The sequence below is a fragment of the Oncorhynchus nerka genome, unplaced genomic scaffold, assembly GCF_034236695.1.
Source record: "Oncorhynchus nerka isolate Pitt River unplaced genomic scaffold, Oner_Uvic_2.0 unplaced_scaffold_1266, whole genome shotgun sequence".
Lineage (NCBI taxonomy): Eukaryota > Metazoa > Chordata > Actinopteri > Salmoniformes > Salmonidae > Oncorhynchus > Oncorhynchus nerka.
Genome location: NW_027040078.1, coordinates 91,430 through 111,100, shown reverse-complemented (window position 1 = coordinate 111,100; position 19,671 = coordinate 91,430). Strand labels below are relative to the sequence as shown.

The window sequence follows — 19,671 nt, the reverse complement described above, 5'->3', positions numbered from 1 at the left end:
ATCAACCACAAGGCTGGGGAGAGAGATCGTTCTTACTCACTGACCGCCTGAGGAGGAGACAGGGGAAGAGGGAGAGAGAGAGAGATAGGAGAGAGATAGTTCTTACTCACTGACAGACTGAGGAGGAGACAGGGGAGGAGGGAGAGAGTGAGAGATAGGAGAGAGATAGTTCTTACTCACTGACAGACTGAGGAGGAGACAGGGGAGGAGGGAGAGAGAGAGAGATAGGAGAGAGAGATAGTTCTTACTCAATGACAGACTGAGGAGGAGACAGGGGAGGAGGGAGAGAGAGAGAGAGATAGTTCTTACTCACTGACAGACTGAGGAGGAGACAGGGGAGGAGGGAGAGAGAGATAATTCTTACTAACAGACTGGGTTGGTAGAAGGAGACAGGGGAGGAGAGAGAGAGACAAACATTTAAAACAAATTAATATATTTTCATTAGTGACTTCTCACCAGTGATGTCATCATAACCAGTAACCTGTTCCTCTCTTGTCCCAGCCTGACCCTGACATATAGCATCAGGCCTGTTGAGTTGACTTGGGTAACCACATCCCCCCTTCTCCTGCTCTAACATGAGACCTCATCAGTACTCATTTTGGGTGCTGGTACTGTTTATATTTAGGTGCTGGAACATTAAGTCAATATTCTATAAGAGGTGAACTCAAGCAGTAGAAAGTTAGAGGTGATATTATAGGACACTATGTGAAATGTTGCTGCTCTGTCAGCAGTTTCCTGTGGTGTTTTTTTTAACATGTCAGTTTGCTGTCGTGTGTTCAACCACTGATCCAAGATAAGTTGCTAAGAAGTTAATCTCACATCATTGAAGTTAGGACGTAATGAGAGAGAAGTCATATAGCCTAGCAGTATTTTCCACACTTCAGTCCACTCTTTATGACAGCAGACTGTGGAGCCCCAGTTAGAGACAGATATGATACCTGCAGTGGTACTGATGACCCTGTTGTGGAGCACAGGTAGGATGATGTTATGTTGATAGACACTGGTGACAGTTACTGAGATATGATTTGATATTGTAAGATATATTATAATTTGCAGGGTTAGTAAAATAACATACAACTGGAAGCAGACAGTACAAAACTGTCTCAAAGCAGGACAATGATGTGATCACCTGTAAATGTACTTTACTGTAGTCTAACTGTCCATCAGGGGACAGGCACTAATGTCAGTTAAGTTGTGATGGTGTCATGCATCTGACTGTTGTATATTCAGTGTGTCAATGATTGATTGTATCTGTCTCTATGTAAATTAATGAGAATATATATTACGTACAATATATTAGATAGGTCTTAAGGTAGAGTAGGAGAAGGTGTGAGTGATGTAGATGCTAGATGTCTATGAGCTGAGTCAAGATCATCAATTCCAACACTATATGTCAAGAAAAGAGAGAGAACGAGAGAGAGAGAGAGAGAGAGAGAGAGAGAGAGAGAGAGAGAGAGAGAGAGAGAGAGAGAGAGAGAGATGAGCAGAATGAGAGGGAGGAGAGAGGAAGGGTGGGGAGAGCAGAGGACGGGATGGGACAGAGGAGGGTAGGGGAGGGAGGAGGTAGAGGAGGGAGGAGGGTAAGGGAGAGAAAAGGAGAGGGGAGAGAGAGAAATGGGAGGAGAGAGAAAGAGAGAGAAGGGGAGGGGAGAGAGAAGGGGAGAGAGAGAAATGTGGAGGAGAGAGAAAGAGAGAGAGGGGAGGGAAGAGAGGGGGGAGGGGAGAGAGATTTGTGGAGAAGAGAGAAAGAGTAAGGGAAGGGCTCCACTAGTGCCCTCTCAACCAGCTGGCTCCACTAGGGACCTCTCAGTCAGCTGGCTACACCAGTACCCTCTCAACCAGCTGGCTCCACTAGGGCCCTCTCAGCCACCTGGCTCCACTAAGCTCCTCTCAGTCAGCTGGTGTGTAGGAGAGTGTGATCTATGTGAACAAAAAGTAGAAGTACAAATGTCAAGGGAAATGAACTAAAGTGATAAATCTAGTCCTAGGTTTTATTTACTATGGTGTTTGTTCTCCACTGGTTACCCTGTTCTCATCACAACAGGTCACACATTCTGCTGACATGATTACACACTGTGGTATTTCACCTAACAGATACAGGAGCTTGTCAATATTATATTTGTTTTCAAATTATTTTGGGTTTCTTGTAATATGAGAGAAATATATGTCTCCTATATCGACGTACATTTGGCAGGAGGTTAGGAAGTGCAGCTCAGTTTCCACCTCATTTTGTGAGTAGTGGGCACATAGCCTGTCTTCTCTCTGCCTATGGTGACCTCTCTCAATAGCAAGGCCATGCTGACATTGTCCATTTTTTTCTCTGTTTTCTATCAGTCACAGTGGTCAGATCGTCTGTTTAGGGCCAAACAGCATTTGAGTTCACTTTGAGATTTTGTAGTTGTGTAGTTCTAGATACTGTGTGGTTTATTATATTGTCACCCACAGCAGTGAATGAAAGGGAAGCCAGTGAGCATTTGGCCTCCCATGATAATTGTTTTATTAATTATTAGCCAATCAGCATTGAGCTAAACTGAGTGAGCTCAGCTGTGAATGGTCCTGGTGCACGAAATAAAAGTGTAAAGGGAAGCCAGTTTGGATTTGGCTTCAGACCAATCACATCACAAGTCAAACATCATAATTTACAGATAAAAAACTTGAATGCATCTCATTGTGTCGTTGTCTAGCTAGCTAAATTTGTCCCTTTCCTAAATTAGCCATGGATGGAGTTAGGGATTTGGACTTGTGGTTTTAATTCTCTGTACTGGACAAAGATTAAAACAGAGATTATGATCCAACTATAAATTCCTACATTGTGCCCCTGGCCTGAGCGCCCCCATAGGTTGAAGAGGTTAACTAGCTGGCCTGAGAGGATGGAAGTTCAACATGTAGCTAGATGTAGTAGGTTAATGTTAACTAGCTGGCCTGACAGGATGGAAATTCAACATGTACTGTAGCTAGATGTATTAGGCTAATGTTAACTAGCTGGCCTGAGAGGTTGGAAGTTCAACATGTAGCTAGATGTAGTAGGTTAATGTTAACTAGCTGGCCTGAGAGGAGAGAAGTTCAACATGTACTGTAGCTAGATATAGTAGACTAATGTTAACTAGCTGGCCTGAGAGGTTGGAAGTTCAACATGTACTGTAGCTAGATGTAGTAGACTAATGTTAACTAGCTGGCCTGAGAGGTTGGAAGTTCAACATGTACTGTAGCTAGATGTAGTAGGTTAATGTTAACTAGCTGGCCTGAGAGGATGGAAGTTCAACATGTAGCTAGATGTAGTAGGCTAATGTTAACTAGCTGGCCTGAGAGGTTGGAAGTTCAACATGTACTGTAGCTAGATATAGTAGACTAATGTTAACTAGCTGGCCTGAGAGGTTGGAAGTTCAACATGTACTGTAGCTAGATGTAGTAGGTTAATGTTAACTAGCTGGCCTGAGAGGATAGAAGTTCAACATGTAGCTAGATGTAGTAGGCTAATGTTAACTAGCTGGCCTGAGAGGTTGGAAGTTCAACATGTACTGTAGCTAGATATAGTAGACTAATGTTAACTAGCTGGCCTGAGAGGTTGGAAGTTCAACATGTACTGTAGCTAGATGTAGTAGGTTAATGTTAACTAGCTGGCCTGAGAGGATGGAAGTTCAACATGTAGCTAGATGTAGTAGGCTAATGTTAACTAGCTGGCCTGAGAGGTTGGAAGTTCAACATGTACTGTAGCTAGATGTAGTAGGTTAATGTTAACTAGCTGGCCTGAGAGGATAGAAGTTCAACATGTACTGTAGCTAGATGTAGTAGGTTAATGTTAACTAGCTGGCCTGAGAGGATGGAAGTTCAACATGTACTGTAGCTAGATGTAGTAGGTTAATGTTAACTAGCTGGCCTGAGAGGATGGAAGTTCAACATGTACTGTAGCTAGATGTAGTAGGTTAATGTTAACTAGCTGGCCTGAGAGGATGGAAGTTCAACATGTACTGTAGCTAGATGTAGTAGGTTAATGTTAACTAGCTGGCCTGAGAGGATGGAAGTTCAACATGTACTGTAGCTAGATGTAGTAGGCTAATGTTAACTGGCTGGCCTGGAGCATTGTTGCCCATGTCAGGAAGGACAGAGCCCCAACCCAACACATCCCACTCAGCTTTAGGGTCTTAGTGAAACATTCACTATTGGTTTCAGGTGTATTATGTCAAGGCCAGAGTGACAACCCACAGGACAGCAGACCCCCAGGGCAGGACTGAACAACCCAGCAGCTATTGAAAACAGGAAGTGGGCATCTTTTCAATACAGACTCCTTTAGTTGTACTGTTTTCAATATAAGACATCCAGACCTTATTCAAGTTGTCCAGTAAACCCTTATAAGAGGTGAACTGAAGCAGTAGAAAGTTAGACTTGATATTATAGCACACTATATGTGTAACTTTGCTGCTCTGCCAGCAGTTTCCTGTGGAGTTTTTCTAACGTCAGTGTTTCCTGTTGTTATGTGGGTTTAACTGATCTTATCTGCTTAAAGGTTTGTCACGTCATAGATGTGACCTGAGTCAAACTCAACAGGCCTGATGCTATATGTCAGGAAGAGAGATAGAACGAGAGAGAGAAAGGAGGGGGTGGGAAAGGCAGAGGAGAGGAGAGAGTAGTGGAGAGAGAGAGGAGGGGAGGGGAGGGGACAGAGGAGAGAGTAGTGGAGAGAGAGAGGAGGGGACAGATGAGAGAGTAGTGGAGAGAGAGAGGAGGGGAGGGACAGAGGAGATAGTAGTGGAGAGAGAGAGGAGAGGGGACAGAGGAGAGAGTAGTGGAGAGAGAGAGGAGGGGACAGAGGAGAGAGTAGTGGAGAGAGGGAGGGAGGGGACAGAGGAGAGACTAGTGGAGAGAGAGAGGAGGGGACAGATGAGAGAGTAGTGGAGAGAGAGAGGAGGAGGGGACAGAGGAGATAGTAGTGGAGAGAGAGAGGAGGGAGGGCAGAGGAGAGAGTAGTGGAGAGAGAGAGGAGGGGACAGAGGAGAGAGTAGTGGAGAGATAGGAGGGAGAGGACAGAGGAGAGAGTAGTGGAGACAGAGAGGAGGGAGGGGAGGGGACAGAGGAGAGAGAGGAGGGGAGGGAACAGAGGAGAGAGTAGTGGAGAGAGAGAGGAGGGAGGGGACAGAGGAGAGAGTAGTGGAGAGAGAGAGAGAGGAGGGGAGGGACAGGACAGGGAGAGAGTAGTGGAGAGAGAGAGAGGGAGGAGACAGAGGAGGGAGTAGTGGAGAGAGAGGAGGAGGAGGGCAGAGGAGAGAGAAGTGGAGAGAGGAGGGGAGGGGACAGAGGAGAGAGTAGTGGAGAGAGAGAGGTGGGGAGGGGACAGGCCAAGGGAAGTAGGCGTGATGAGGGTGCTGCAGTGACCCCCAAAAAATAACACATGTAACTTTACTCAAATATTCCAATAACGTGTCGTAAATACTGAGCCCACAGTAACAGACCAAACATACATAAAACAATCCCGCACAAAAACAATGGGGAAAACAGAGGGTTAAATAATGAACATGTCATTTGGAATTGGAACCAGGCGTGTAAAACAAAGACAAAACAAATGGAAAATGAAAAGTGGATCGGCGATGGCTAGAAGGCCGGTGGCGATGGCTAGAAGGCCGGTGGCGATGGCTAGAAGGCCGGTGACGTCGCTGCCCGAACAAGGAGCGGGACCGACTTCTGTGGAAGTTGTAACAGTACCCCCCCCTTGAGGCGCAGGGCGATCCGGATGGAGATGGTGGAACTCCCGCAGCAACGAAGGGTCCAAAACGTCCTCCACCGGCACCCAGCATCTCTCCTCCGGACCGCACGATGCCTCAAGTCCACTATGGCTCAAACAGCATACGCCGGGCCCCCCTCGATGTCCAGAGGGGGTGGAGGAATCACCTGCACCTCAGACTCCTGGAGTGGACCAGCCACCACCGGCCTGAGGAGAGACACATGGAACGAGGGATTAATACGGTAATCGGGGAAGCTGTAACCTGTAGCAAACCTCGTTCAGTCTCCTCAGGACTTTGAACCGCGGCCCAGCTTCCGGCAGGGCAGGCGGAGGGGCAGGTTTCGGGTCGAGTGCCAGACCGATGAAATCCCGATGGTGGAGGTGAAAACCAGAGGTAAGGCTGACCGAGGCCCCAGACGTTCCATAAACGCCCTCCAGACCCTTGACGTGAACTGGGGACCTCGATCAGACACTATAACCTCTGGCACCCCACAGTGCCGGAAGACGTGTGTAAACAGGGCCTCCTCAGTCTGTAGGGCCGTAGGGAGATCGGGAAAAGGAAGGAGACCGCAGGACTTAGAGAACCGATCCACAACGACCAGGATCGTGAGGAGGAAGATCCTTGAGGAAGTCCACCGACAGGTGAGACCACGGTCATTGTGGAATTGCTAAGGACTGTGGGCTCTGTACGTGCGCCGCTCGATGTCCGCGTCCAGCTCCCACACTACCGGTGCCACCAGGCAAGAGGCCGGAAGTTCGGGAGTGTGATCTATTTTTTATTTTACCTTTATTTAACCAGGCAAGTCAGTTAAGAACAAATTCTTATTTTCAATGACAGCCTAGGAACAGTGGGTTAACTGCCTGTTCAGGGGCAGAATGACAGATTTGTGTGTGTCTGCCTTCTGGGAACCTGTCTGTTGTGAAAACAAAAAGGGTAAAAAAAACATGGCCCACTTTCCTGGCGAGGTTCAGTCTCCACCTTGCCTGGCGAGGGTTCAGTCTCCACCTTGCCTGGCGAGGTTCAGTCTCCACCTTGCCTGGCGAGGGTTCAGTCTCCACCTTGCCTGGCGAGGGTTCAGTCTCCACCTTGCCTGGCGAGGGTTCAGTCTCCACCTTGCCTGGCGAGGTTCAGTCTCCACCTTGCCTGGTGAGGGATCAGTCTCCTCGCTGCCCGGATGTACTCCAGATTGCGGTGGTCAGTCCAGATGAGAAAGGGTGTTTAGCCCTCTCAGGCCAATGTCTCCACGCCTTCAGAGCCTTGACAACAGCCAACAGCTCCCGGTCCCCCACATCATAGTTTCGCTCCGCCGGGCTGAGCTTCTTCGAAAATAAAGTACAGGGGCGGAGCTTTAGTGGCGTACCCGAGCGCTGAGGGAGCACGGCTCCTATCCCAGATCCGGATGAGCCAGCAGGGGAGCCGAGGTAAACAGAGCCCTCAGGTGACCAAAAGCCCTGTCCGCCTCAGCCGTCCACTGCAGTCGCACCGGTCCCCCCTTCAGCAGTGAGGTAACGCAGTCATTCTCCGTCTCCACCCCCGAAATGGAAATGCGGTACCCTAGAAGGAGACGGACTGTTAGAAGAACAGACATTTCTCAGCCTTGACGTACAGGTCAGGCTCCAACAGTCGACCAAGTACCTTGCGCACCAGGGACACACACTTGGCGCGTGTAGCGGAGTATATCAGAATGTGGTCGATATATACACCACTACACCCTGCCCCTGCAGGTCCCGGAAAATCTCCTTTACAAAGACCTGGAAGACATCAACCCGTACGGCATGACAAGGTACTCATAGTGCCCTGAGGTGGTACTAAATGACGTCTTCCACTCGTCCCCTCTCCGGATACGCACCAGGTTGTAAGCGCTCCTGAGATCCAAGTTTGTGAAGAAGCCCTGTGAATTGACTCTATCGCACTGGATATGAGAGGCAGCAGGTAGCTGTACCTCACAGTGATTTGGTTGATACCTTGATAGTCAATGCATGGGCGCAGACCGCCATCCTTCTTCACCACCAGAACAAGGACAGGGACCGACTTTGGCGGAAGTCGTGACACCTACAACTGTCACCTTATGTAACAACTGATTTACTTAACTAAAGGCACATCTCAATATGTGGTCCAGGTGTCTTAGTGTTCCTATAGAAACCTGTGTCCAAACTCAGCATTAAATAGCATCTAATCAGAATAGTGTACAGAGCTAAGTTATTACAGCTATTTAAATGTAGTTAAGAATTGCAAATTGTATTTGAGGTTGATATGTACATGAAGAACAGAGCAGAAGAAGCATATGATGTGTGTGTGTGTGTGTGTGTGCGTGCATAATGTGCTGTGCCACTGTTGCCCAGATCCATGTTCTGAGGTGATCCATGACACGTCAGATGGATTGGACTAGATCCATGTTGAGGTGAGTGATTGGACTAGATCCATGTTGAGGTGAGGCACGTCTGATTGGACTAGATTAGAGGAGAAGAGAGGGGGAGGAGAGGAGAAGTGGGGGATAGAGTGTAAGAAGGGGAGGAGAAGAATAATAAGAAGAGGAGAGAAGAGAGGAGAGGAGAGGAGAAGAGGAGAAGAGAGGAGAGGAGAGGGTGTAGAGGAGAGAGTGGAGAGGAGAGGGAGAGTAGATGAGTGAAGAAGAGGAGAAGAGAGGAGAGAGTGGTGTGAGGAAAGGGGAGATGAGGGGGGATAGGGGCAGAATGCAGATGATTGAAATGGAGAAGAGTTTTTAAGATTCTGAATTAAAAATCAGGGGGAGAAGAGATCAAGAAGAGAGGGGCAGAATAGGAGAAGACAGGGGAGATTGGAGAAGATCCAGAAGAGGAGAGAGAGGGGAGAAGAGGAGAAGATCCATGTTGAGGAGAGACACGGGCAGAATAGGAGAAGATCCATGTTGAGGAGAGAGAGGGGAGAAGAGGAGAAGAGAGGGGGAGAAGAGGAGAAGAGAGGGGAGAAGAGGAAAGGAGGAAGAGGGAAAGGGAGGAAGAGGAGAGGGGGAGAAGAGGAGAAGAGAGGGGAGAAGAGGAGAGGGGAGAGAAGAGAGACTGGAGACGAGAAAGAAAGGGAGGGGAGGGGAGGGAGGAGAAGAGAAGAGGGAGGGAGAAGAGCAGAGGGGGATAAGAGGAGAAGAGAAGAGAAGAGGAGAAGAGAGGGGAGAGAAGATGAGAAGAGAGGAGGAGAAGACAAGGAAAGAGGAGAAGAGGGAAGGTGGAAGGGGAGGAGAAGAGAGGTGAGAAGGAGAGAGGAGAAACAGAGGGGAGATAAGGCGAGTGGGAAGAAGAGGAAGAAGAGGAGAAGAGAGGGGAGAAGGTGGAGAGAGGGGAGAAGAGAGGTGGGAGAAGAGGAGAGGAGAGGGAGGAGAAGAGGGGAGAAGAGAGGGGAAGAAGAGGAGAAGGAGGGAGAGAAGAGAGGGGAGAAGAGGAGAGGGGAGGGGGAAGAGAGGGGAGAAGAGAGAGGAGAGGGGAGGGGGGGGAAGAGAGGGGAGAAGAGGAGGGGGAAGAGAGGGGAGAAGGGAAGAGGAGAAGGAGGGAAGAGAATAGGAGAAGAGGAGGGGGAGAAGAGGAGAAGGAGGGGCAGAGAGGTGGAGAAGAGAGATGAAGGGGAGGGGGAAGAGGAGAGGGGTGAGACGAGGAGAAGAGGGGGGAGAAGAAGGGAGAGGAGAAGAGAAGAGGAGAAGGGAGGAAGAGGGGGAGAAGAGAAAGGGGGAGAAGAGGAAAGGAGGGGAGAAGAGAAGAGAAGAGAGGGAGAAGAGAGAGGGGAGGAGGGGGGATAAGATGGGAGGAGAGAGAAAAGGAGAGAGGAAGAAAGGAAAGGGAGAAGAGGAGAGGGGAGGAGAAGAGAAGAGAGAGGGGGAGAAGAGGAGAGGGGGAAGAGGTGGAGAAGAGAAGGGAGAAGAGGGGAAGAGAGGTGAGAAGAGAAGAGGAGAGGGAGGGGGAGAAGAAGAGAAGAGGAGAAGAAGAGGAGAGGGGAGGGGGGAAGAGAGGTGGAGAAGAGAAGATGAGAGGGGAGGGGGAAGAGGAGAGGGGGAGGAGAGAAGAGAGGGGAGAAGAGGGAAGAGAGGAGAGAAGAAGAGGGAGAAGAGGAGAAAGAGGAGAGGAGAGAAGAGGAGAAGGGGGGAGAAGAGGAAAGGAGGAAGAAGAGAAAGGGAGAAGGAGGAGAAGAGGGGGAGAAGAGAGGGGGAGTGAGAAGGAGAAAGGAGAGGGAGGGAGAAGAGGAAAGGGGAGAAGAGGAGAGGGGTGAAAAGGAGAAGAAGAAGAGGAGAAGGGAGGGAGGAGAAGAGAGAGGAGAGGGGAGGAAGAGGAGAGGAGGAGAAAGGGGGAGAAGAGGAGAGGGGAAGGGAAGAGGAGAGGGGGAGAAAAGGGAAGAAGGAGGGGAGAAGAGGAGAAGAGGGAGTGGAGAAAGGTGGAGAAGGGAAGAGGAGAGGTGAAGAGAGGGAGGAAGAGAAGAGGAAAGGAGAAGAAAGAGAGAGATGGAGAAGAGGAGAGGGGAGGGGGAAGAGAGAGGAGAAGAGGGGGGAGAAGAGAGTGGAGGGGGGGAGAGGAGAGGGGGAGACGAGGAGAAGAGAAGGGGAGAAGAGGGAAGAGAGGGAGAAGAGAAGAGGAGGGAGGAGAAGAGAGGTGGAGAGAAGAGGGGGAGGGGGAAGAGAGGTGGAGAAGAGAAGAGGAGAGGAGGGGAAGAAGAGAGGTGGAGAAGAGAAGAGAGGGGAAGAGAGGTGGAGAAGAGAAGAGGAGAGGGAGGGGAAGGAGGTGGAGAAGGAGGAGGAAGAGAGGTGGAGAAGAGAAGAGGAGAGGGGAGGGGGAAGAGAGGTGGCGAAGAGAAGAGGAGAGGAGGGGAAGAGAGGTGGGGAAGAGAAGATGAGAGGGGGAGAAGAGGAGTGGGGAGAAGAGAGGTGGAGAAGAGAAGAGGAGAGGGGAGGGGGAAGAGAGGTGGAGAAGAGAAGAGGAGAGGGGAGGGGGAAGAGAGGTGGAGAAGAGAAGAGGAGAGGTGGAGAAGAGGAGAGGGGAGGGGGAAGAGAGGTGGAGAAGAGAAGATGAGAGGAGGGGGAAGAGGAGAGGGGTGAGACGAGGAGAAGAGAGGGGGAGAAGAGGGGAAGAGAGGGAGAGAAGAGAAGAGGGGGAGAAGAGGAGAAGAGAGAAAAGAAGAGGGGAGAGAAGAGGAGAAGAGGGGGAGAAGAGGAAAGGAGGGGAAGAAGAGGAAAGGGGAGAAGAAGAGAGAAGAGAGGGGAGGAGAAGAGGGGGATAAGGCGAGTGGGGAGGAGGAGAAAAGGAGAGAGGAGGGAGAAGAGGAAAGGGGAGAAGAGGAGAGGGTGAAAAGGAGAAGAGAAGAGGAGAGGGGGAGAAGAGGAGAAGAGAAGAGAAGAGGAGAGGGGAGAAGAGGAGAGGGGGAAGAGAGGGGGAGAAGAGGAGAGGGGGGAAGAGGAGAAGAGAATAGGAGAGGGGGAGAAAAGGAGAGGGGAGGGGGAAGAGAGGGGGAGAAGAGGAGAGAAGAGAAGACGAGAGGGGGAGAAGGGGAGAAGAGGAGAGGGAGGGGGAGGTGAAGAAGAGGAGAGTTGGAGAAGAGAGGGGGAGAAGAGGAAAGGAGGGGAAGAAAAGGAGAGGGGGAAAAAGGAGAAGAGAGGGGAGAAGATTAGAGGAGAGGGGCGAAGAAGAGAGGGGAGGGGGAAGAGAGGCGGAGAAGAGAAGAGGAGAGGGGGAGAAGAGGAGAGTGGAGGGGGGGAAGAGGAGAGGGAGGGGGAAGAGAGGTGGAGAAGAGAAGTGGAGAGGGAGGGGGAGAGAGGTGGAGAAGAGAAGAGGAGAGTGGAGGGGGAAGAGAGGTGGAGAAGAGAAGAGAGGAGGGAGGGGGAAGAGAGGTGGAGAAGAGAAGAGGAGAGGGGAGGGGGAAGAGAGGTGGAGAAGAGAAGAGGAGGGGGGAAGAGAGGTGGAGAAGAGAAGAGGAGAGGGAGGGGGAAGAGAGGTGGAGAAGAGAAGAGGAGGGGGAAGAGAGGTGGAGAAGAGAAGAGAGAGGAGGGGAAGAGAGGTATGAAGAGAAGAGGAGAGAGGAGGGGGAAGAGAGGTGGCGAAGAGAAGATGAGGGGGAGAAGAGGAGAGGAGGGGGGAAGAGAGATGGAGAAGAGAAGAGGAGAGGGAGGGGGAAGAGAGGTGGAGAAGAGAAGAGGAGAGGGAGGGGGAAGAGAGGTGGAGAAGAGAAGAGGAGAGGGAGGGGGAAGAGAGGTGGAGAGAGAAGAGGAGAGGTGGAGAAGAGGAGAGGAGGGGGAAGAGAGGTGGAGAAGAGAAGATGAGAGGGAGGGGGAAGAGGAGAGGGGTGAGACGAGGAGAAGAGAGGGGGAGAAGAGGGGAAGAGAGGGAGAGAAGAGAAGAGGGGGAGAAGAGGAGAAGAGAGGAAAAGAAGAGGGGGAGAAGAGGAGAAGAGGGGGAGAAGAGGAAAGGAGGGGAAGAAGAGGAAAGGGGAGAAGAAGAGGAGAAGAGAGGGGGAGGAGAAGAGAGGGGGGATAAGGCGAGTGGGGAGGAGGAGAAAAGGAGAGAGGAGGGGAGAAGAGGAAAGGGGGAGAAGAGGAGATGGGGGGAAGAGGAGAAGAGAAGAGAAGAGGAGAGGGGGAGAAGAGGAGAAGGGGGAAGAGAAGGGGAGAAGAGGAGAAGAGAAGAGGAGAGGGGGAGAAGAGGAGAAGAGAAGAGAGGGGGGAAAAAGGAGAAGAGGGGGAAGAGAGGGGGAGAAGAGGAGAAGAGAAGACGAGAGGGGGGAGAAGGGGGAGAAGAGGAGAAGGGGAGAAGAAGAGGGAGTTGGAGAAGAGAGAGGGAGAAGAGGAGAGGTAGAGGGGAGGTGAAGAAGAGGAGAGTTGGAGAAGAGAGAGGGGAGAAGGGAGAGGTAGAGGGAGGTGAAGAAGATGAGGGAAGAAAGGGAGGGGAAGAAAAGGAGAGGGGGAAAAGGAGAAGAGAGGGGGAGAAGATTAGAGGAGAGGGGGCGAAGAAGAGAGGGGAGGGGGAAGAGAGGCGGAGAAGAGAAGAGGAGAGGGGGAGAAGAGGAGAGGGGAGAAGAGGAGAGGGAGGGGGAAGAGAGGTGGAGAAGAAGGAGAGGGAGGAGGGAAGAGAGGTGGAGAAGAGAAGAGAGAGGGGGAGAAGAGGAGAGGGGGGGAAGAGAGGTGGAGAAGAGAAGTGGAGAGGGGAGGGGGAAGAGGAGAGGGGGAAGAAGAGAGGGGGAAGAGAGGTGGAGAAGAGAAGTGGAGAGGGAGGGGGAAGAGAGGTGGAGAAGAGAAGAGGAGAGTGGAGGGGGAAGAGAGGTGGAGAAGAGAAGAGGAGATGGGGAAGAGAGGTGGAGAAGAGAAGAGGAGAGGGAGGGGGAAGAGAGGTGGAGAAGAGAAGAGGAGAGGGGGGGGAAGAGAGGTGGAGAAGAGAAGAGGAGAGGGAGGGGGAAGAGAGGTGGCGAAGAGAAGAGGAGGGGGAGGGGGAAGAAAGGTGGCGAAGAGAAGAGGAGAGGGGGAGAAGAGGAGAGGAGAGGGGGAAGAGAGATGGAGAAGAGAAGAGGAGAGGGGAGGGGGAAGAGAGGTGGAGAAGAGAAGAGGAGAGGGGAGGGGGAAGAGAGGTGGAGAAGAGAAGAGGAGAGGGGAGGGGGAAGAGAGGGTGGAGAAGAGAAGAGGAGAGGTGGAGAAGAGGAGAGGGAGGGGGAAGAGAGGTGGAGAAGAGAAGATGAGAGGGAGGGGGAAGAGGAGAGGGGTGAGACGGGAGAAGAGAGGGGAGAAGAGGGGAAAGAGAGGGAGAGAAGAGAAGAGGGGGAGAAGAGAAGAGAGAAGAAGAGGGGGAGAAGAGGAAAGGGGAAGAGAAGAGGGGAGGGGGAGAAGAAGAGGAGGAGAGGGGGAGGAGGAGAAAAGGAGGAGGAGGGAAAGAGGGGGAGAAGAGGAGGAAAAGGAGAAGAGGGGGAGAAGAGGAGGAGAAGAGGAGAGGAGGAGAAGGGGAAGAAGAGAGAGGGGAGAAAAGGGAGGGGAGGGGAAGAAGAGGAGAAGGGAGGGGGAGGAGAAGAGGAGAAGAAGATCAGAGAGGAGGGGGAAGAGAGGGGAGGGAAGAGAAGAGGGGAAGGGAGAAAGAGGTGGAGAGAGAAGAGGGGAGGGGAAGAGGAGAAGAGGAGAGAGAGAAGAGGAGAGGGGAGAAGAGAGAGGAGAGGAGAGAAGAGGGGAAAAGAGAAGGGGGAGAAGAGGAGGAGGAGAAGAGGAGAGGGAGGGGGAGAAAAGAGGGGAGGGGAAGAAGGGGAGAAGAGAAGAGGAGAGGGGGAGAAGAGGGGAAGAAGAAGAGAAGAGGGGGAGAAGAGGAAGAGAAAGAGAAGAGGAAGAGGGAGAAGAAGAGGGAAGAAAGAGGAAGAGAAGAGGAGGGGGAAAGAGAAGAGGAGAAGAGAAGAGGAGAAGAGAAGAGAGAAGAGGAGAAGAAGAGAGGGAGGGGGAAGAGAGGGGAGAAAAGAAGAGAGACGAGAGGGGAGAAGAGAATAGGAGAGGAGAGGGAGGGAGAAGAGGAGAGTTGGAGAAGAGAGAGGGAGAAAAGAGGTAGAGGAGGAAGAAGAGGAGAGTGGAGAAGAGAGGGGGAGAAGAGGAAAGGAGGAGAGAAGAGAGGAAAAGGAGAGAGGGGGAGAAGATTAGAGAGAAGAGAAGAGAGAGGGAAGAAGAGGAGAGGGGGGGAAGAGGAGAAGAGAGGGGAAAGAAGAGGGGAGGGGAGAGGAGAAGGAAGGAAAGGGGAGGAGAAGAGGAGAGGGGGAGAAGAGAGTTGGGAGGGGAGAGGAGAGGGGGGAGAAGAGAAGAGGAGGAGAAGGGAGGAGAAGAGGAGAAGGTGGAAGAGGAGAAGAAGAGAAGGGAGAAGAGGAGAGGGGGAAGAGAGAAGAGGAGAGGAGGGGGAAGAGGAGAGGGGAGAAGAAAGAGGAGAGGGAGAGGGAAGAGGTGAAGAAGAGAAGAGGAGAGGGGAGAGAAGGGGGGAAGAGAAGAGAGAGGTGGAGAAGAGAGAGGGAGGAAGAGAGAGGAGAGGAGAGGGGAGGAGGAGAAGAGGAGAAGAGAAGGGAGAAGAGAAGAGGAGAGTGGGGAAGAGGAGAAGAGAGGGAGAGAAGAGGAGAGGGAGTGAAAAGCAGAGGTGGAGGGAGGGGAAGAAGAGGGGAAGATTAGAAGGGGAGAAGAGAAGAGGAAGAGAAGATAAGAGTTAGGAGGGAGGAGGAGAGGAAGAAGGAGGAGGGGGAGAAGAGGAGAAGGGAGGAGCAGAGGAGGGGAGGGGAAGAAGAGGGGAGGAAGAGAAGAGGGGGGGGAGAAGGGAAGAAGAGGAGAAGGAGGAGAAGAGAGAGGGGGGGAGAAGAGAGGTGGAGAAGAGGGGAGGGGAAGGAGAGGAGGAGAAGAGGAGAGGAGAAGAGAGGAGGAGAGGAGAAGAGGAGAAGAGGGAGGGGAAGAAGAAGAGGAAGGAGAAGAGAAGAGGAGAAGGGGAAGAGAAGAGGAGAAGAGAAGAGGAGAGGGGGAAGAGGAGAGGGAAGGAAGGAGGAGAAGAGAAGAGAGAGGGAGAAGAGAAGAGGAGAGGGGGAGAAGAAGAGAAGAGGAGAGGGGAGAGAGGAGAGGAGGAGAAGAGGGGAGAAGGGGAAGAGAAGAGAGAGGGGAGAAGGGGAGAAGAGGAGAGAGGAGGGAAGAAGAGTTGGAGAAGAGGAGAGAAGGGAGAAGAGGTGAGAAGAGAGGTGGAGAAGAGAAGAAGAGGAAAGAGAGAGGAGGAAAAGGAGAAGGAGGGAGAAAGAGAAGAGGGAGAAGGGGAAGAGGAGAAGAGAAGAGGAGAGGGGGAAGAGGAGAAGAGGAAGAGAGAGGGGAGAAGGGAAGGAAGAAAGAGGAGAGGGAAGAGGAGAGGGGGAAGAAGAGGAAAAGAGAAGAAGAGGAGAAGAGGAGGAAGGAGAAGAGAAGAGGAGGAAGAGGAGAGGGGGAGAAGAGGAGAGTGGAGGAAGAGAGGGGGAGAAGAGAAGAGAAGGAGAGGGGGAGAAGGAGAGAAGGAGAAGAGGAGGGAAGAAGAGGAAAGGGAGGGGGAGAAGAGGAGAAGAGGGGAGGGAAGAGGAGAGTTGGAGAAGAGAGGGGAGAAGAGGAGAAAGAAGAGGAGAGGAAAAGGAGAAGAGGAGAAGAAGAAGAGAGGCAGAGGAGGAGAAGAGGGGAGAGGGGGAGAGAGGGAGAAGAAAAGCAGAGGTGGGAGAAGAAGGGGAGGGGAGAAGGGAGGGGAAGGGAGGGAAGAGGAGAGAGAAGATAAGAGAGGAGAAGAGAGAGGGAGAGAAGAAGAGGGGGGAAGAAGAGGAGAAGGAGAGGTGGAGAAGGTGAAGAGGAGAAGAAGAAGAGGAGAGGGAGGAGAAGAGGAGAGGGAAGAGGAGAAGAGAAGAAGAGGAGAGGAGGAGAAGAGAGGGGAGAGGAGAAGAGAGGTGGAGAAGAGGAGAGGGGAGAGGAGAAGAGGAGAAGAGGAGGAGAAGAGAAGAGGAGAGGGGGGAAGAGGAGAAGAGGGTGAGAAGAGAAGAGAAGAGGAAGAGGAGGAAGGAGAGGGAAGAGGAAAGAGGAGAAGAGAGAGGAGAAGAGAGAGGAGGGGAAGAGGAGAAGAGGAGAGAAGAGGGAGAGGGAGAGGGGGAGAAAAAGGAGGTGGGAGGGGAGGGAAGAAGAGGGGAGGAAGAGAGGAGAAGGGAGGGGAAGGGAGGAGAAGAGGAGAGGGGAGAAGATAAGAGTTGGGAGGGAGGGGAAGAAGAGGAGGGGAAGAAGGAGAAGGGAAGAAGAGGAGAAGGGGGAGAAGAGGAGAAGGTGGAAGAGGGAGGTGAAGAAGAGGAGAGTTGGAGGAGAAGAGAGAGGGGGAGGGGAAGAGGAGAAGAGGAGAGGGGGAAGAAGAGAAGAGAGGGGGAAGAGGAGAGGGGAGGAGAAGGAGGAGAAGAGGAGAGAGAGAGAAGAAGAGAGGAGAGAGAGGTGGAGAGAGGGGAGAGAAGAGAAGAGGAGAGGAAGGAGAGAAGAGAGAGGAGGAGAAGAGAAGAGGAGAAGAAGAGGAGGAGAAGAGGAGAGAGGAGAAAGAGGGGGAAGAGAGAGGAGAAGGAGGAGAAGAGGAGGGGGAGAAGAGGAGAGAAGAGAAGAAGAGGAGAAGAGAAGGAGAGGGGGAGAAGGGGAGAAGGGAGAGAAGAGGTGAAGAAGGGGAGAAGAGAGAGGAGAAGAGGGAGGTAGAAGAGGAGAGGGGAGTTGGAGAAGAGGGGAGAAGAGGAAAGGAGGAGAAGAGGAGAGGGGAGAAGAGGGGAAGAGGAGGGGGAGAAGAGGAGAAGAGAAGAGAAGAGGAGAGAAGGAAGAGAAGAGGAAAAGAGAAGAGAGAGAGGGGAGAAGAGAAGGGAGGAGAAGAGGAGAGGGGGAAGAGAAGAGAAGAGAAGAGAAGAGGAGAGGAGGAGAGGGGGAGAAGAGAAGAGGAGAAGGAGAAAAGAGGGGGAAGAAGAGAGGAGAAGAGAAGAGAGAGGGGGAGAAGGGGGAGAATAGGAGGAGAGGGAGGAGAAGAAGGGAGAGTTGGAGAAGAGAGAAGAAGAGGAGAGAGAGGGGAGGTGAAGAAGAGGAGAGTTGGAGAAGAGAGGGGGAGAAGAGGAAAGGAGGGGAAGAAGAGGGAGGGTGAAAAGGAGAAGAGAGGAGAAGATTAGAGAAGAGAGAGGAGGAGAGAGAGGGAGGGGGAAGAGAGGTGAGAGGGAGAGAAGAGGAGGGAGGGGGAAGAAGAGGAGAGAAGAGGGAAGAGGGAGGAAAGAGAGAGAAGGAGTTGGGAGGGAGAAGGAGAAGAGGAAGAAGAGAGAAGAAGAAGGAGAAGAGAGAAGGGAGAAGAAGGAAGAGAGGAGAAGAGGAGAAGAGGAGAGAGAAGAGGAGAAGAGAAGAAGAGAGAAGGGAGGAGAAGAAAGGGGGAAGAGGAGAAGAGAGGTGGAGAAGAGGAGAGGGGAGGAGAAGAGGAGAAGAGAAGAGGAGAGGAGAAGAGAAGAGGAGAGGGGAAGAGGAGAAGAGAGGTGGAGAAGAGAAGAGAAGAGAAGAGGAGAGGAGAGGAGAGGGGGAAGAGGAGAAGAGGAGAAGAAGAGGAGAAGAGAAGAGAGAGTAGAGGAGAAGAGGAAAAGAGAGGAGGAGAGGAGGGGAGAAAAGAGAGGTGGAGGGAGGGAAGAAGAGGGGAGGGGAAGAAGAGGAGAAGGGAGGGGGAGAAGGAGGAGAAGAGGAGAGGGGGAGAAGATAAGAGTTGGGAGGGGAGGGGAAGGAGAGGGAGGGGAAGAAGAGGAGAAGGAAGAAGAGGAGAAGGGAGGAGCAGAGGAGAAGGTGGAAGAGGAGAAGGGAAGAAGAGGAGAAGGGAGGAGAAGAGGAGAGGGGGAAGAGGAGAAGGGAAGAAGAGGAGAAGGGAGGAGAAGAGGAGAGGGGGAAGAGGAGAAGAGAGGTGGAGAAGAGGAGAAAGAGGAGAAGAGGAGAAGAGAAGAGGAGAGGAGAAGAGAAGAGGAGAGGGGGAAGAGAGAAGAGAGGTGAGAAGAGAAGAGGAGAAGAGAAGAGGAGAGGAGAGGAGAGGGGGAAGAGGAGAAGAGGAGAAGAGAAGAGGAGAAGAGAAGAGGAGAGGGGGAAGAGGAGAAGAGGAGAAGAGAAGAGGGGAGAGAAGAGGGGGAAGAGAGGGGAAGAGGAGAAGAGAAGAGGAGAGGAGAAGAGAAGAGGAGAGGGGAGAAAAGGAGAGGGAGGGGGAAGAGAGGGGAGAAGAGGAGAAGAGAAGAGAGAGGGGAGAGGGGGAGAAGAGAGAGGGAGAGGGGAGAAGAAGAGGAGAGTTGGAGAAGAGAAGGGGAGAAGAGGAGAGGAGAGGGAGAAAAGAAGAGGAGAGTTGGGGAAGAGAGGGGGAGAAAGAAGAGGAGAGGGGTGGGGAGAAGAGAGGGGGAGAAGAGGGGAGAAGAGAGGGAGAAGAGGAGAAGAGAAGAGGAGAGGGGAAAGAAGAGAAGAGAAGAGGAAAAGAGAAGAGAGAGGGGAGAGAAGAGGAGAAGAGAAGAGAAGAGGAGAGAAGAGGAGAGGGGGAAGAGAAGAGGAAAAGAGAAGAGGAGGGGGGAAGAGAAGAGGAGAAGAGAAGAGGAGAGGGGGAGAAGAGAGAAGAGAAGAGGAGAGAAGAGAGGGGGAAGAAGGGGAGAAGAGGAGAAGAGAAGACGAGAGGGGGAGAAGGGGGAGAATAGGAGAGGAGAGGGAGGTGAAGAAGAGGAGAGTTGGAGAAGAGAGAGGGAGAAGAGGAGAGGTAGAGGGAGGTGAAGAAGAGGAGAGTTGGAGAAGAGAGGGGGAGAAGAGGAAAGGAGGGGAAGAAGAGGAGAGGGGTGAAAAGGAGAAGAGAGGGGGAGAAGATTAGAAGAGAGGAAGGAGGAGAAGAGAGGGAGAGGAGGAGAGGAGAGGAGGGGGAGAAAAGCAGAGGTGGGAGGGGAGGGGAAGAAGAGGGAGGGGAAGAAGAGGAGAAGGGAGGGGGAGAAGGGAGGAGAAGAGGAGAGGGGGAGAAGATAAGAGTTGGGAGGGAGGGGAAGGAGAGGGAGGGGGAAGAGAGAGAAGGGAAGAAGAGGAGAAGGGAGGAGAAGAGGAGAGGGGGAAGAGGAGAAGAAGAGGAGAAGGGAGGAGAAGAGGAGAGGGGGAAGAGGAGAAGAAGAGGAGAGGAGAAGAGGAGGGGGGAAGAGGAGAAGAGAGGTGGAAGAGGAGAGGGGAAGAGGAGAAGAGGAAGAGAAGAGGGAGAGGAGAAGAGAAGAGGAGAGGGGGAAGAGGAGAAGAGAGGTGGAGAAGAGAGAGGAGAGGAGAGGAGAGGGGAAGAGGAGAAGAGGAGAAGAGAAGAGGAGAAGAGAAGAGGAGAGTGGGGAAGAGGAGAAGAGGAGAGAAGAGGAGAGGGGGAGAAAAGAGAGGGGGAGGAGGGGGAAGAAGAGGAGAAGAGGAAAGAGGAGAGGGGAAGAGAGTGAGAGGGAAGAGAGGAGGGGAAGAAGAGGAGAAGGAGAAGAGGAGAAG

General features: G+C 52.3%; 1 long non-coding RNA gene across 1 annotated transcript in view; it reads left to right on the top strand.

Moving 5' to 3' along the window:
* Window positions 1-907: 907 nt before the first annotated feature.
* The window catches only part of LOC135569008 (uncharacterized), a 53,390-nt gene continuing 34,626 nt past the window's right edge, over window positions 908-19,671 (top strand). Inside the window, exon 1 of the long non-coding RNA XR_010462798.1 lies at window positions 908-974. This is a non-coding gene — a long non-coding RNA (uncharacterized LOC135569008). The remainder of the gene's footprint in view (window positions 975-19,671) is intronic.